This window comes from Tamandua tetradactyla, chromosome X (genome assembly GCF_023851605.1).
Source record: "Tamandua tetradactyla isolate mTamTet1 chromosome X, mTamTet1.pri, whole genome shotgun sequence".
In the NCBI taxonomy this organism is placed as follows: domain Eukaryota; kingdom Metazoa; phylum Chordata; class Mammalia; order Pilosa; family Myrmecophagidae; genus Tamandua; species Tamandua tetradactyla.
This window is the reverse complement of record NC_135353.1, coordinates 162,493,823-162,511,988: the sequence shown is the minus strand read 5'-3', so window position 1 is coordinate 162,511,988 and position 18,166 is coordinate 162,493,823. Positions and strand designations below refer to the sequence as shown.

The window sequence follows — 18,166 nt, the reverse complement described above, 5'->3', positions numbered from 1 at the left end:
TATATACACATGGCCATTTTGTCTCAGAAAGTGGCTATAGTAAGGCTTCTCAGCCTCAGCACTATTGACATGTGGGGCCAGATCATTCTTGGTTGTGGGGGGCTGCCCTGGGCTTTGCAGGATGTGCAGCAGCAGCCCTGGTCTCTACCCACTAGATGCCAATAGCACCTCCCCAACCCCCATGGTTGGAACAACCAAAAATATCTCCAGGCATTTGTAGATGTCCCAGGGTGGGGAGGAGGAATCACCCCCGCTTGAGAAGCGCTGGCCTAAAGGAAAGAGTATCTCTACCTAAATCAGTGATTGTGTTCAATGGGTTTCTCCCAGTACTGCCATTCCAGTTGTAAGAAATATCAGGTTAAATCATATGAAACTGCTGTTTTTGTAGGTTAAAAATGGTTTAACATAATGATTTAATAAGTTACAATCAGAGGTTTATGTATTTCTATACTAATTGTAAATAGTAAAATGCTATCAGTGGTAGAAATAATAATTTATACTGGAATGTAAATTTGTTAGTCCAAGGTCATTGCCATGTCATTGAATGTCATGATGACCAGTGATAGATAGTCTTCCAGTGACTGTGTGACTCGGATGAATGCAGAGATATTGAATATATAAACATACCAGCTAGAAAAAAGTGGCTGGGAAGTATTTTAATGAATTTGCTGTCAGTTCACCAGAAGTTGAAAATGAATTCAGCACCAAGAATAATATCATTCCTATTAAGATCTATTCTATACTGATTATATAAGAAGTCACGTAAGGATATGAGGAATGGAGCATGGGGACAGGGTCCGTGTGGGGTGCCTGGCATTGGCACTGGGGAGGGAGGTGCCCAGCAGGCTAGAACAGGGAGCACTGCTGGTCCACAGAGGCACAGTTCTCAGGGTCCAGGCCCTGCAGAAAGCTCTGGTATTCAAAAGCTCAGCCAACTGAGATAGGGTCATGCACGCTGGGCTGCAACAAATCCCAGAGCTGGTATTGGGGCCCTAATGCTGATTCATTTAAGGGGGACCTCATCGAATGAAAAGGGTGCAGTTCCCTGTGTCAAATCATGGTTCAGACAGGGACATGATTTAGCTGTGGTCATAGCAACAACAAACAAACGATCACATAAAAAATTTTTAAAAATCAACTAATATTTGGAAATTATTAGGCTATTTGAGGAGCAATACACTTAGTACTTAGATCACTTGGTAAGTAGTTTGGGATTGAATTAGCATATTTTATTTAAAGAATAAAAGGGAACACATTTATAAATTTTAATATATGCATTGATTTTTTTTATTATTTAAGACCTTTATTAACAGGTGCTTGCAATTTGTTGACTTTTTTGAAAAAAATCAAGTTGTAAACTTTTATTACAAATTAAAAATGAGGTTCTTAAAAATCTCAACTTGACCAGATATGAAACAATTTAAAAACCTTTAAAGGTGCATTGAGAAAAACCAGGCTTTTTAAAAAACACGTTTGTCATTACCAAAAAGAGACGCTTTAGGTAAAAATAATAAAAACCCCATGCTGCATAGATATGCAGATAGTTCTAGTTATCTGGTCAACGGGCAAAAAGCAAGCACTTAAGGTCTTCAGCTCCAATCTTTTGTTCATTTCTTATTGCTGGAATTCATATTCACTTCTTGTTGGATGACTAAACCGGATGATGGTAGAGATGGTAAACCGGCATTTACTCAGCCCCGCCCTGCTCAGCCTCGGGAGCGGACGAATTCTCAGCTGGTGGATCGGCTGCTTTTGTCTCTTTGCCATCTTGTGGTTTAGGGTTTTCTGGGCGTCTGCGTCGGTAATTGAAGTTACGGCGGTACCGACGTTGAGGTGGCTGCTGACCTTGGGTCTCATCTCCTTGATTTTCCTTATCATCTTCATTGCCATCCTCTCTAGGCTGTCTTTGGCGAGGAGGGCCCCTGCGGAATCGTGGTCTATAACCCCGATGCATATTCTGCCTCTCTGGTCTACCTTGTTCTCCTGCACCCTGGTTGTCAGCACCCTCCATCACTTCTCCTTGCACAGGAGGGTTGGAATACTGTGGTCGACGCCCATAGGGTCTCCGCATGTAGTAAGGTGGGAATCGTCGCCTGCGGTAGGGCCGGCGTTGTTGGGCCTGGCCTTCGGGAGCCCTCTCTGATCCCTCGTTCTTTTCCCCACTCTCACTATTCTGGTAATTTTGCTGGTAATTGCGTGGAGGACCCCTACGACGTGGATAACGTCTATAATGGTTACGGTCTGCTGCGTATTTACTGCCTTGCACTGGAACTCCACCAGGGCCTGTGACGTTTGCTGCCTCCTCCCCCTTTTCTCCTTCAACAACATCAAACTCCAGTTTCTCCATCTCCTACACTGCGAAGGTACTTCCTGGGCTTATTCTTCTTTATGGCAGTCTGGTGTCCAAACACATCTTCCTTGCTGTCATTCCTGTTGATGAAACCATGTCCATTTCTTACATTGAACCATTTAACTGTTCCCAAAACCTTCGTTGCGATGACCTTCTTGTCCCCGCCGGCAGGCACCGCCGATGTGAGGCCGCCCGGGACCGATGTGAGGCCGCTCCCTGCGCCGCTGCCCGTGGTGCCGGGCTTGGTGTCGGCAGCGCTGAGGGCGGGGGCGGCAGGGGGGCGGCAGGTGGCTGCTGGGTCTCGGCCCCGCTGCTCATGATTGCGGTGATGGTGACTAGGGCCGGCTGCGGTAGCTGCGGCTCCTCCCGGGGTGCGATGGTAACTAGGCCGGCGGCGGCGGTGGGGCTGCTCAGGGCTCTCTGGGGTCCGCTCTCCGCTCCCGCTACAGATCGAACTATATGCATTGATTTTTATATTAATTTTATTCATATGCCAGTTGCAAAATATATTTATTTTCATCTGTGACCTCTCATCTGATGTCTAGAATCTGACTGTTTCACTAAGGATGGTTCACCACAACCAGTACTGAAGACCGAGCAGCTCTCTTCTGCATTTCAATATAAAATATTTAAACTTAAAAAAAAATCTTCCATTGCCTTACATATCTGATCTATCCACTTTCTGTCCAGAAAACAGAGAACAGAGTTCAAATCCTTGCAATCACTTACTAATGCTCTCTGGGCCTCAGTTTTCTCGTTTGTAGCAGTGGAGCAATACCCAACAGGGTTGTTGTGAAAACTAAATGTGACTCTACAAGAAAGAGCCTGGCACATAGGAAGGATTCATGTTCTCTTCTCTGCTTCCCATGAATGAAGAATTAATGAGCAACCTTCCTCTATGTTAATCTGTGCAATTTATACTTGATTCTTTTCTTTGCACAATTTTGGTATTTATTAAATGCATTTTATTGACTAATTTTAAAGCAACTGATTTATCAGGGTCTAAATATTATAGAAAAGTGTGTCTGAACTAAAATTTGTAATTATGGCTTGCTAGTGTCCTTCTCTTACCTATGACAATATAACTTGAAGGACTGCCAATATAAGTTAACAATTTACTAAGCATGGCCTTTTCCCCCAAGGAAACTTGAGCCGAGGCATTTTCAAGCCTGAACAAGGTCACATTGTTCTTCTTTTAAAAGATCAAGAAAATCACATCATGCTCTCACAAACCGATATTTATATACTGATAGTGGTTATCATAAGTTGGCATTCAGGGAAATGAACAATGTTAAAAAGCTGTAGCTGTAAATCCAATGCTTATGCCTAATAAATCTTTGGAAAGTACAGGTTGGACTCTTTCAACTCCCTTACAGTTCTACTTTGGATGAAAAAAATGTTCTCAAATATTATTCCTTTTAAACCACATGATCATCTCAATTGACACAGAAAAGGCACTTGACAGAATCCAGCACCTTTTCTGGCTGAAACCATTTAGAACATTAGGAATAGAGGGAAACTTCCTCAAAATGATAAAGGGCATATATGAAAAGCCAATAGCTAACATTATACTTAATGGTGAAAGACTGAAAGCTTTCCCTTTAAGATCAGGAACTAGAAAATGATGCCCACTGTCATCACTGTTATTCAACACCGTACTGGAAATTCTTGCCAGAACAATTAGACAAGAAAAAGAAATAAAAGATAACCTCATTGGAAAGCAAGAAGTAAAACTTTCCCTATGTACAGATGACATGATACTATATACAGAAAATCTTTTAAAAATCTTCAACAAAGCTCCTAGAGCTAATAAATGAATTTAGCAAACTGGCAGCATACAAGTTCAACATCCTCAAACCAATAGTGCTTTCATACAATAGTAATAAACAATCTGAAGATGAAATTTTAAAAATTCCATTTATAATAGCAACTAAAAGAGGTCCCTGGACCAGATAAGTCCTGAAATGCAGAGGGCCCAGCCTTTCCAGAGCATCAACTAGTTCCATCCCCCTATCCCATATTATTGACATCCCCTTCCAACATGAAAAACTTAGAATTGGCATAGTCCAAATACCCCTAAAGAGTAGGAGAAAGATCAAAGGTGATGGTGGAATTATACAGAGAAGGTAGGGTTTAACAAATGAATATGACTGCTGAATAACTAAATTGATATTGTTTTTAGTCTCCTGTATCTTAGAGCACTAGAAGTAAAAACCTAAAATTGTGGAACTATAAACCATACCAAACTCTGATATCTGTTCTACAACTAATTGCTCTGCTGTGCTTTGAAATTTATTGTTTTTTTTTGTGTATATGTTATTTTTCACAAAAAAGGAAAAAAAGTCGATTATAATGATAAAAAAAATTTATTTCTTCTAGCTTCTTATACTGTTGAGCAACTAGAAGGAAAACTCTGAGATGTTGATACAGTAGCCCATGATAAATTCTAGAATCTGTCCTGTAACTGTTTGTTGAAGAGTGCTTTGAAAACTATAGCTTTTTTCTTTCTTTGTATATATGTTATATTACACAATTTTAAAAGTTGAAAAAAAAGCATGGTACTGGCAGAAAGACAGACATATAAACTAATGGAATACAACTGAGAGCTCAGAAATCAACCCTCACATTTATGGCCAACTAATATTGGACAAAGAGGCAGAGACCACTCAATTGGAAAAGAATAGTCTCTTCAAATAATGGTGCTAGGAAAACTGGATCTCCATATGCAAAAGAATGAACATGTATATTTACTTCACACCATACATAAAAGTCAACTCAAAATGAATCAAAGACATAAATATAAGTGCCATAACTATAAAACTAGAAGAAAAGTAGGAAAGTATCTTCATGACCTTGTGTTAGGCAATGGTTTCCTAGACTTGGCACCCAAAGCACAAACAATATAAGAGAAAAATAGATAAATAAGGCCTTGTGAAAATGAAGAACTTTTGTGCCTCAATGGGCTTTACTGTAAAAGGAAAACGACAACCTACAAAATGGGAGAAAATATTTAGAAACTACATATCCTATAAGTGTTTAATATCAAGAATATATAAAGAAATCCTTCAATTCAACAACAAAAAGTCAAACAACTAAATTTAAAAATGGGCAAAAGACTCAAATAGACATTTCTCCAAAGAAGATATACAAATGGCCAAAAACAACCTGAAAAGATGCTCATCATAATTAGCCATTAGGGAAATGCAAATTATAATGAGATGCCATTTCATACCCACTAGAATGGTTGCTATTCAAAAAAACAAAAATTACAAGTGTTGGAGAGGATATGGAGAAATAGGAACACTCACTCATTGTCAGGAGGAACGTAAAATGGTGCAGCTGCTGTGGAAGACTGTTTAGAAGTTCCTCAGAGAGTTAAGTATAGATTTTTACCATCTGACCCAGCAACTCCACTTCTAGGTATATACCCAAAAAAAGTGAAAGCTGGGACTGAAACAGATATTTGCACACCGATGTGCATATCACCATTATTCACAGTTGCCAAAAGATGGAAGCAATCCAAGTGTCTATAAACCATTGAAAGGATAAACAAAACATTTACATATAGTGGAATATTATTCAGCCAGAAAAAGGAATAAAGTTCCTGATACTTGTGATGACATCATGCTGAGTGAAATAAGCCAGGCATGAAAGGCCAAATACTGTGTGATCTCCCTTATAAGAAATATAGTAAACAAACTCACAGAATCAGAAACTAGAATATAGGTTACCAGGAACTGGGTGGGGGTAGAGAATGGAAAGTTAATGAAAAATACAATGGGAAGCCACTGGAAGACTTTAAACAGGGAGGTGATATGAAATAATTTGCTTTGTTTAAAAAAACCTTTTTTTTCCCATTTGCTGCATGGAAAAGGACCTGAAGAAGACAAATGTTCAGGAAAGATTACACGCGAGGAGACCACTGCAGTGGCTGGCTGGTGTCCACAGAGTTGGAGAGAAAGGGACAGATTTGTGATCGAGACTGTCAGGCAGCACCAACAGAACGATGGAAAGGTCCCAATGGAAGATGAGTCATTCTGTTTCGACTTTTTGCAACTTGATGACTGGTAGCACTATGTATTGAAGGGGAAAAGGGTGGTAGGCAGGAGGAGTGTTTCAGTTTGCTAAAGCTGCCAGAGTGCAATATACCAGAGATGGGCTGGCTTTTACAATGGGTGTTTATTAATGAAAATGTCCAAATTAAGGCATCAAAAGGAAGACACCTTCTCTGAAGAAAGACTGCTGACACCTGGGATTCCTCTGTCACATGGTGTTTCAGCTTGCTAAAGCTGCCATAATGCAATATTCCAGAAATGGATTTGCTTATTCAAAAGGTTTAATTAAGCTACAAATTTACAGGCTTTATGTTGCTCCTCTCATCCAAACTTTTCCCTGCCTCTTCCCCAACAATGCAAATCCTCTACCCTCTTTAAGACCCTTCTGTTTCCACCATCATAAAACCTCTTCACAACCCCATCTACACCATTAGTGTGAATTCCTGTGCTACTTGCATGGCCTTGATTTGGCCTCTCTGATTTATATATGCCACATCCAGCTATCTTAAAATTTAGTGAGGCAGCCAGATCTTTTTTGCAAAAGTGACTGATAAGGACCCACATAAAAGGTACACTCCCCTTGGCAGCATCAGATTATGTGCCATTATCAGATAAATCCCTGGAATCCCCCTTTTGCTTCTCTCAAGAAAGCTTACTCATCGATTACCACATTCAGAGGAAGGAGACAGTTTAATATTCATCTTCACTGGTGTCAAGTGAGGATTATTTTCCTCATGTTTTGCTTAGGTTTTCATTTGATTGAATATCATTATGGACTCGCTGATTTTTATACATGCAATACATTTCAGGCATTTACTGGTGCACTAATGTTTGATGTCCACCCTGTCCTACCTTTGATCAGTAGTAACCGCTTTAAGTTGGCTCTTTTTATCTTTCTGATATTTTGTTGTTAGTCTTGACCTTTCTGAGAACAGATGCATGAAGCCCACATTGTACAGTTCGTGCCCCAGATCTTGTATCAGCCAAATCTTCAAGGATGGTTAAAGGCCCAAAATTCTCAGTCTAAAAATTGGCAATTAAAGGGAAGAGAATTAAACTTGTTTCTCCACTACAAACTATATTCAAAGGTAACCGAGTAGCCCCAGAAGAGTAAGGAAAGCTCTTCTCTACTGAACAACTTGAGCTAATATTTTTAGAAGGAAAGGGATGAAAGAATTAGAAAATTACTGTTTTGCAAGAGTACAAAGCAGCCTTATAGGGGAGGAATCAGGCTGTCACCACCTTAAACCAGTGATCCAATCTCAGTATCACTAATAGCAGGACAACTTGACATATTAATATGTTAGATGTACCATGGTATTGGAGCAATGAAGAAAAACGTCCTTATTCTTTTTTAAACAGCTTTATTGAGATATAATTCACATACCATAAAATTCACCAATTTAGAATATACAATTCAATGCTTTTATCATATTCACAGAATTGTGTAACCATCACATGATTTTTGAGCATTTTTTATTACTCTCAAAAGAAATCCCTCACCCATAAGCTGTCACCCTCAAGGCCCCCACCCCCCATTCCCACCAGCCCCAGGCAACCACAAATCTGCTTTCTGCCGCTATGGATTTCCCTATTCTGGACATTCATATAAATTAAATCTTACAATATGTGGTGTTTTGCGACTGGCTTCTTCCAGCAGCAGGTTTTCAAGTTTGATCCATGTTGTCACATGTATTAATACTTCATTTCATTGTATTGCTGAGTGTGTTAGTTAGATTCAGTTTTCAACTTGGCCAGGTGAGCATACCTAATCTTGTTGCTGCGGACATAAGCCAACAGTACGTGAACCTCATCTGTTGCCAATTACATCTACAGTCGGCTAGGAGGCGTGTCTGCTGCAATGAGTGACATTTGACTTAATTGGCTGGTGCTTAAATGAGAGAACGCAATGTAGCACAGCCTAAGCAGCTCGGCATTCCTCATCTCAGCACCTACAGCTCAGCCCAGGCCTTTGGAGATGCAGAAAGAAGTCAGCCCTGGAAAATTGTTGGAACCCAGGGGCCTGGAAAGAAGACCAGCAGAGACCGTCCTGTGCCTTCCACGTAAGAAAGAACATCAGTGGAAAGTTAGCTGCCTTTCCTGTGAAGAACCAACAAAATAAATCCCCTTTTATTAAAAGCCAATCCGTCTCTGGTGTGTTGCATTCAGCAGCTAGCAAACTAGAACACTGAGTAACATTCCACGGTAAGGCTATACATTTTATTTATCCGGTCATGACAGACATTTGGGTTGTGTCCACATTTGGCTACTATGAATAATACTGTTAACATTTTTTAGAAGTTTTTGTGTGCAAAATTTTTTTTAATTTCTCTTGGTTATATACCTTGAAATGGGATTTCTGGGTCATATGGTTAATTTTATGTTTAATTCTATGTTTAACCACCTGGGGAAATGCCAGACTGTTTTTCAAAGTGGTTGTATGGTTTTACATTCCCACCGACCATATATGAAGGCCCACACCCTCACCAACCCTTGTTATAATCTCGCTGATCATAACCATCCTAGGGGGTATGAAATGGTATCTCATTTTGGTTTTGAATTTCACTGGTGCATTTCAGATGATTAATGATAGCAAGCATCTTTTTATGTGCTTATTGGCCATTTGTATATCTTCTTTGTCTATTTAAATCCTTTGCCCATTTTTTTCCTTTGCCTATTTTTAAAATTGGGTTATTTGCCCTTTCAGTAGTGAGTTGTAAGCGTTCTTTACATACTCTTGATACAGGTCCCTTATTTATCTGATTTGCAAAACATTTGTCTCATTCTGTGGGTTGTCTTTTCACTTTCTTGATGGTGTTCTTTGAAGCACAAATGTTTTAATTTTGATGATGTTCAATTTATCTATTTTCTTTCCTTTGTTGTGCTTTTGGTGTTATTTCAAAGAAACCATTGCTTAATATGCAGTCATGAAGCTTTACACCTATGTTTTCTTCTAAGGGTTTTATAATTTTAGCTCTTACATTTAGGTCTTTGAACCATTTGGAGCTAATTTTTGTAGATGGTGTCATGTTCTTATTCTTTTCAAGACGGAGACTAAAGAATCTAGAGGTGAATACGTGATGTCTATAATTTACTTTAAAATACTTCAGAAAAAAATAGATGAAGCAAATATGGCAAAATGTTGACAGTTACTAAATCTGGGTCATGGGTGTATGGGTGTTCACTTATTTTTTAAAGTAAATTATTTAGAAATTTTAGCATTTTATTAGTTATATATTATTTGCCACCCAGAAAATAAAAATCACACAAGAGAACATATGCATCAGGGTACTGTGACACTGCTCTTAGGAACCACTGTTCTTGAGCTACTGGATGTAGAACTGCAACTACTAGCCACACGTGGCTGTTAAGAATGTGAAATGCGGGACAGCCTTGCCACCCTCACCTTTCCTCCTCCAGAACAGCTACTAGGGGAGTAGAAATGATACAGAACAGCTCCTGGAGCCATGACAGAGATCAAAAAGACAGCGTACCCCATCCTGGAACGGCTGACTGTCTGGGAGAATCAGCTCCGGTGAGATCGCCGAGGGGCGCGGGCTTTCCCGGGCGGGGCGGCAAGTGGCCGGAGTCCCTCCCTTCCTCCTTCCCGGGCCAGCTGGCAGAATTGGGCAGGCAGTCCCCTCAAGCCGTGGCAGCTGGCGCCCCCACCACGCGAGGCCCCCTGGACCAACTGAGAGAATTGGATCGGAAATCCCCAGACCGCGGAGAACGGTGACCTGGGGGGCCCCCCGGACCAACTGAGAGAATTGGACTGGAAATCCTCAGACCGCAGAGAACGGTGACCTGGGGGGTCCCTTCCAAACACGGGACTCCCCGGTCCGGCTAGGAACGGTGCACTCTCCCGGGCCGCGGCGGCTGGCGCCCTCCCGCCACACTTGGCGCCCCAGGCCGACTAGGATATTCGGACGGGCACTCTCCCGGGCTGCGGCGGCTGGCGACCCGCCCCGCGTTTGGACCCCCGGGCCGGCTGGCACTCTTCCAAGCTGCTTCGGCTGGCGAACCTCCCCCACGGCGACAGTTTTCCAAAGTTAAAGGACCCACAGCACCTTTTACTGGTGGGACCCACAGAAAAACGTGTGCCACGAGCGCCACCTACTGGGCAGGATAAGAAAAACAGAACCCAGAGATTTCACAGAAAAATCTTTCAACCTGTTGGGTCCAACACCCAGGGAAACCTGACAAAATGCCCAGACGCCAGCAGCAGAAGATAACGGATCATGCTCAGAAAATTGAAAATATGGCCCAGTCAAAGGAACAAACCAATAGGTCAAATGAGATACAGGAGCTGAGACAACTAATGCTGAATATACAAACAGAAATGGAAAACCTCTTCAAAAACAAAATCGATAAATTGAGGGAGGACATGAAGAAGACATGGGCTGAACATAAAGAAGAAATAGAAAAACTGAAAAAACAAATCAGAGAGCTTATGGAAGTGAAGGATAAAGTAGAAAAGATGGAAAAAACAATGGATACCTACAATGATAGATTTAAAGAGACAGAAGATAGAATTAGTGATTTGGAGGATGGAACATCTGAATTCCAAAAAGAAACAGAAACTATCGGGAAAAGAATGGAAAAATTTGAACAGGGTATCAGGGAACTCAAGGACAATATGAACCGCACGAATATACGTGTTGTGGGTGTCCCAGAAGGAGAAGAGAAGGGAAAAGGAGGAGAAAAACTAATGGAAGAAATTATCACTGAAAATTTCCCAACTCTTATGAAAGACCTAAAATTACAGATCCAAGAAGTGCAGCGCACCCCAAAGACATTAGACCCAAATAGGCGTTCTCCAAGACACTTACTAGTTAGAATGTCAGAGGTCAAAGAGAAGGAGAGGATCTTGAAAGCAGCAAGAGAAAAACAATCCATCACATACAAGGGAAACCCAATAAGACTATGTGTAGATTTCTCAGTAGAAACCATGGAAGCTAGAAGACAGTGGGATGATATATTTAAATTACTAAAAGAGAAAAACTGCCAGCCAAGACTCCTATATCCAGCAAAATTATCCTTCAAAAATGAGGGAGAAATTAAAACATTCTCAGACAAAAAGTCACTGAGAGAATTTGTGACCAAGAGACCAGCTCTGCAAGAAATACTAAAGGAAGCACTAGAGTCAGATACGAAAAGACAGAAGAGAGAGGTATGGAGAAGAGTGTAGAAAGAAGGAAAGTCAGATATGATATATATAATACAAAAGGCAAAATGGTAGAGGAAAATATTATCCAAACAGTAATAACACTAAATGTTAATGGACTGAATTCCCCAATCAAAAGACATAGACTGGCAGAATGGATTAAAAAACAGGATCCTTCTATATGCTGTCTACAGGAAACACATCTTAGACCCAAAAATAAACATAGGTTGTAAGTGAAAGGTTGGGAAAATATATTTCATGCAAATAACAACCAGAAAAGAGCAGGAGTGGCTATACTAATATCCAACAAATTAGACTTCAAATGTAAAACAGCTAAAAGAGATAAAGAAGGACACTATCTACTAATAAAAGGAACAATTAAACAAGAAGACATAACAATCATAAATATTTATGCACCGAACCAGAATGCCCCAAAATACGTGAGGAATACACTGCAAACACTGAAAACGGAAATAGACACATATACCACAATAGTTGGAGACTTCAATTCACCACTCTCATCAATGGACAGAACATCTAGACAGAGGATCAATAAAGAAATAGAGAATCTGAATATTACTATAAATGAGCTAGACTTAACAGACATTTATAGGACATTACATCCCACAACAGCAAGATACACCTCTTTCTCAAGTGCTCATGGATCATTCTCAAAGATAGACCATATGCTGGGTCACAAAGCAAGTCTTACCAAATTTAAAAAGATTGAAATCATACACAACACTTTCTCGGATCATAAAGGAATGAAGTTGGAAATCAATAATAGGTGGAGTGCCAGAAAATTCACAAATACGTGGAGGCTCAACAACACACTCCTAAACAATGAGTGGGTCAAAGAAGAAATTGCTAGAGAAATTAGCAAATACCTCGAGGCAAATGAAAATGAAAACACAACATATCAAAACTTATGGGACGCAGCAAAGGCAGTGCTAAGAGGTAAATTTATTGCCCTAAATGCCTTTATCAGAAAAGAAGAAAAGGCAAAAATGCAGGAATTAACTGTCCACTTGGAAGAACTGGAGAAAGAACAGCAAACTAATCCCAAAGCAAGCCAAAGGAAAGAAATAACAAAGATTAGAGCAGAAATAAATGAAATTGAAAACATGAAAACAATAGAGAAAATCAATAAGACCAGAAGTTGGTTCTATGAGAAAATCAATAAGATTGATGGGCCCTTATCAAGATTGACAAAAAGAAGAAGAGAGAGGATGCAAATAAATAAGATCAGAAATGGAAGAGGAGACATAACTACTGACCTCACAGAAATAAAGGAGGTAATAACAGGATACTATGAACAACTTTATGCTAATAAATACAACAATTTAGAGGAAATGGACGGGTTCCTGGAAAGACATGAACAACTAACTTTGACTCAAGAAGACATAGATGACCTCAACAAACCAATCACAAGTAAAGAAATTGAATTAGTCATTCAAAAGCTTCCTAAAAAGAAAAGTCCAGGACCAGATGGCTTCACATGTGAATTCTATCAAACATTCCAGAAAGAACTAGTACCAACTCTCCTCAAACTCTTCAAAAAAATCGAAGTGGAGGGAAAACTACCTAATTCATTCTATGAAGCCAACATTACCCTCATACCAAAACCAGGTAAAGATATTACAAAAAAAGAAAACTACAGACCAATCTCTCTAATGAATATAGATGCAAAAAATCCTCAATAAAATTCTAGCAAATCGTATCCAACAACACATTAAAAGAATTATACATCATGACCAAGTAGGATTCATCCCAGGTATGCAAGGATGGTTCAACATAAGAAAATCAATTAATGTAATACACCATATCAACAAATCAAAGCAGAAAAATCACATGATCATCTCAATTGATGCAGAGAAGGCATTTGACAAAATTCAACATCCTTTCCTGTTGAAAACACTTCAAAAGAAGGAATACAAGGGAACTTCCTTAAAATGATAGAGGGAATATATGAAAAACCCACAGCTAATATCATCCTCAATGGGGAAAAATTGAAAACTTTCCCCCTAAGATCAGGAACAAGACAAGGATGTCCACTATCACCACTATTATTCAACACTGTGTTGGAGGTTCTAGCCAGAGCAATTAGACAAGAAAAAGAAATACAAGGCATCAAAATTGGAAAGGAAGAAGTAAAACTATCACTGTTTGCAGACGATATGATACTATACGTCGAAAACCCGGAAAAATCCACAACAAAACTACTAGAGCTAATAAATGAGTACAGCAAAGTAGCAGGTTACAAGATCAACATTCAAAAATCTGTAGCATTTCTATACACTAGTAAGGAACAAGCTGAGGGGGAAATCAAGAAACGAATCCCATTTACAATTGCAACTAAAAGAATAAAATACCTAGGAATAAATTTAACTAAAGAGACAAAAAACCTATATAAAGAAAACTACAAAAAACTGCTAAAAGAAATCACAGAAGACCTAAATAGATGGAAGGGCATACCGTGTTCATGGATTGGAAGACTAAATATAGTTAAGATGTCAATCCTACCTAAATTGATTTACAGATTCAATGCAATACCAATCAAAATCCCAACAACTTATTTTTCAGAAATAGAAAAACCAATAAGCAAATTTATCTGGAAGGGCAGGGTGCCCCGAATTGCTAAAAACATCTTGAGGAAAAAAAACGAAGCTGGAGGTCTCGCGCTGCCTGACTTTAAGGCATATTATGAAGCCACAGTGGTCAAAACAGCATGGTATTGGCATAAAGATAGATATATCGACCAATGGAATCGAATAGAGTGCTCAGATATAGACCCTCTCATCTATGGACATTTGATCTTTGATAAGGCAGTCAAGCCAACTCACCTGGGACAGAGCAGTCTCTTCAATAAATGGTGCCTAGAGAACTGGATATCCATATGCAAAAGAATGAAAGAAGACCCATCTCTCACACCCTATACAAAAGTTAACTCAAAATGGATCAAAGATCTAAACATTAGGTCTAAGACCATAAAACAGTTAGAGGAAAATGTTGGGAGATATCTTATGGATCTTACAACTGGAGGCGGTTTTATGGACCTTAAACCTAAAGCAAGAGCACTGAAGAAGGAAATAAATAAATGGGAACTCCTCAAAATTAAACACTTTTGTGCATCAAAGAACTTCATCAAGAAAGTAGAAAGACAGCCTTCACAATGGGAGACAATATTTGGAAATGATATATCAGATAAAGGTCTAGTATCCAGAATTTATAAAGAGATTGTTCATCTCAACAACAAAAAGACAGCCAACCCAATTACAAAATGGGAAAAAGACTTGAACAGACACCTCTCAGAAGAGGAAATACGGATGGCCAAGAGGCACATGAAGAGATGCTCAATGTCCCTGGCCATTAGAGAAATGCAAATCAAAACCACAATGAGATATCATCTCACACCCACCAGAATGGCCATTATCAACAAAACAGAAAATGACAAGTGCTGGAGAGGATGCGGAGAAAGAGGCACACTTATCCACTGTTGGTGGGAATGTCAAAGGGTGCAACCACTGTGGAAGGCAGTTTGGCGGTTCCTCAAAAAGCTGAATATAGAATTGCCATACGACCCAGCAATACCATTGCTAGGTATCTACTCAAAGGACTTAAGGGCAAAGACACAAACGGACATTTGCACACCAATGTTTATAGCAGCATTATTTACAATTGCAAAGAGATGGAAACAGCCAAAATCTCCATCAACAGAAGAGTGGCTAAACAAACTGTGGTATATACATACGATGGAATATTATGCAGCTTTAAGACAAGATAAACTTATGAACCATGTAATAACATGGATGGACCTAGAGAATATTATGCTGAGTGAATCCAGCCAAAAACTAAAGGACAAATACTGTATGGTCCCACTGATGTGAACGGACATTCGAGAATAAACTTGAAATATGTCATTGGTAACAGAGTTCAGCAGGAGTTAGAAACAGGGTAAGACAATGGGTAATTGAAGCTGAAGGGATACAGACTGTGCAACAGGACTAGATACAAAAACTCAAAAATGGACAGCACAATAATACCTAATTGTAAAGTAATCATGTTAAAACACTGAATGAAGCTGCATCTGAGCTATTGGTTTTTGTTTTGTTTTGTGTTGTTTTGTTTTGATTTTACTATTATTACTTTTATTTTTTTCTCTATATTAACATTCTATATCTTTTTCGGTTATGTTGCTAGTTCTTCTAAACCAATGCAAATGTACTAAGAAATGATGATCATGCAGCTATGTGATGATGTTAAGAATTAATGATTGCATGTGTAGAATGGTATGATCTCTAAATGTTGGGTTAATTTCTTTTTTTCCATTAATTAAAAAAAAAAAAAGAGAGAGAAGGGATAATTGGAGATGAAGGGATGCAGACTGTACAACGGGACTGGATATAAAAACTCAGAAATGGACAGCACAATACTACCCAATTGTAATGCAATTATGTTAAAACACTGAATGAAGCTGCATGTGAGGTATAGGTTTTTTGTTTTTGTTTTTTTTTTGTTTTTTTTTTTCTATTATTGTTTTAATTCTTATTCTGTTGTCTTTTTATTTCTTTTTCTAAATCGATGCAAATGTACTAAGAAATGATGAATATGGAACTATGTGATGTTATTAAGAATTACTGATTGTACATGTAGATTGGAATGATTTCTAATTGTTTTGTTAATTCTTTTTTTAATTAATAAAAAAAAAAAAAAAAAAAAAAAAAGAAAACCCGGAAAAATCCACAACAAAACTACTAGAGCTAACAAATGAGTACAGCAAAGTAGCAGGTTACAAGATCAACATTCAAAAATCTGTAGTATTTCTATACACTAGCAATGAACAAGCTGAGGGGGAAATCAAGAAACGAATACCATTTACAATTGCAACTAAAAGAATAAAATACCTAGGAATAAATTTAACTAAAGAGACAAAAAACCTATACAAAGAAAACTACAAAAAACTGCTAAAAGAAATCACAGAAGACCTAAATAGATGGAAGGGCATACCGTGTTCATGGATTGGAAGACTAAATATAGTTAAGATGTCAATCCTACCTAAATTGATTTACAGATTCAATGCAATACCAATCAAAATCCCAACAACTCATTTTTCAGAAATAGAAAAACCAATAAGCAAATTTATCTGGAAGGGCAGGGTGCCCCGAATTGCTAAAAACATCTTGAGGAAAAAAAACGAACCTGGAGGTCTCGCGCTGCCTGACTTTAAGGCATATTATGAAGCCACAGTGGTCAAAACAGCATGGTATTGGCATAAAGATAGATATATCGACCAATGGAATCGAATAGAGTGCTCAGATATAGACCCTCTCATCTATGGACATTTGATCTTTGATAAGGCAGTCAAGCCAACTCACCTGGGACAGAACAGTCTCTTCAATAAATGGTGCCTAGAGAACTGGATATCCATATCCAAAAGAATGAAAGAAGACCCATATCTCACACCCTATACAAAAGTTAACTCAAAATGGATCAAAGATCTAAACATTAGGTCTAAGACCATAAAACAGTTAGAGGAAAATGTAGGGAGATAGCTTATGAAACTTACAATTGGAGGCGGTTTTATGGACCTTAAACCTAAAGCAAGAACACTGAAGAAGGAAATAAATAAATGGGAGCTCCTCAAAATTAAACATTTTTGTGCATCAAAGAACTTCATCAAGAAAGTAGAAAGACAGCCTACACAATGGGAGACAATATTTGGAAATACATATCAGATAAAGGTCTAGTATCCAGAATTTATAAAGAGAGATTGTTCAACTCAACAACAAAAAGGCAGTCAACCCAATTACAAAATGGGAAAAAGACTTGAACAGACACCTATCAGAAGAGGAAATACAAATGGCCAAAAGGCACATGAAGAGATGCTCAATGTCCCTGGGCATTAGAGAAATGCAAATCAAAACCACAATGAGATATCATCTCACACCCACCAGAATGGCCATTATCAACAAAACAGAAAATGACAAGTGCTGGAGAGGATGCGGAGAAAGAGGCACACTTATCCACTGTTGGTGGGAATGTCAAATGGTGCAACCACTGTGGAAGGCAGTTTGGCGGTTCCTCAAAAAGCTGAATATAGAATTGCCATACGACCCAGCAATACCATTGCTGGGTATCTACTCAAAGGACTTAAGGGCAAAGACACAAATGGACATTTGCACACCAATGTTTATAGCAGCGTTATTTACAATTGCAAAGAGATGGAAACAGCCAAAATGTCCATCAACAGACGAGTGGCTAAGCAAACTGTGGTATATACATACGATGGAATATTATGCAGCTTTAAGACAGGATAAACTTATGAAGCATGTAATAACATGGATGGACCTAGAGAACATTATGCTGAGTGAGTCCAGCCAAAAACTAAAGGACAAATACTGTATGGTCCCACTGATGTGAACAGACATTCGAGAATAAACTTGGAATATGTCATTGATAACAGAGTCCAGCAGGAGGTAGAAACAGGGTAAGATAATGGGTAATTGGAGCTGAAGGGATACAGACTGTGCAACAGGACTAGATACAAAAACTCAAAAATGGACAGCACAATAATACCTAATTGTAAAGTAATCATGT

The 18,166-nt window shown here is 38.9% G+C and overlaps 1 pseudogene; it reads right to left on the bottom strand.

Annotated features, from left to right (window-relative positions):
* Window positions 1-1,304: 1,304 nt before the first annotated feature.
* On the bottom strand, window positions 1,305-2,668 carry LOC143671161 (Y-box-binding protein 1 pseudogene; annotated as a pseudogene).
* Window positions 2,669-18,166: the final 15,498 nt, after the last annotated feature.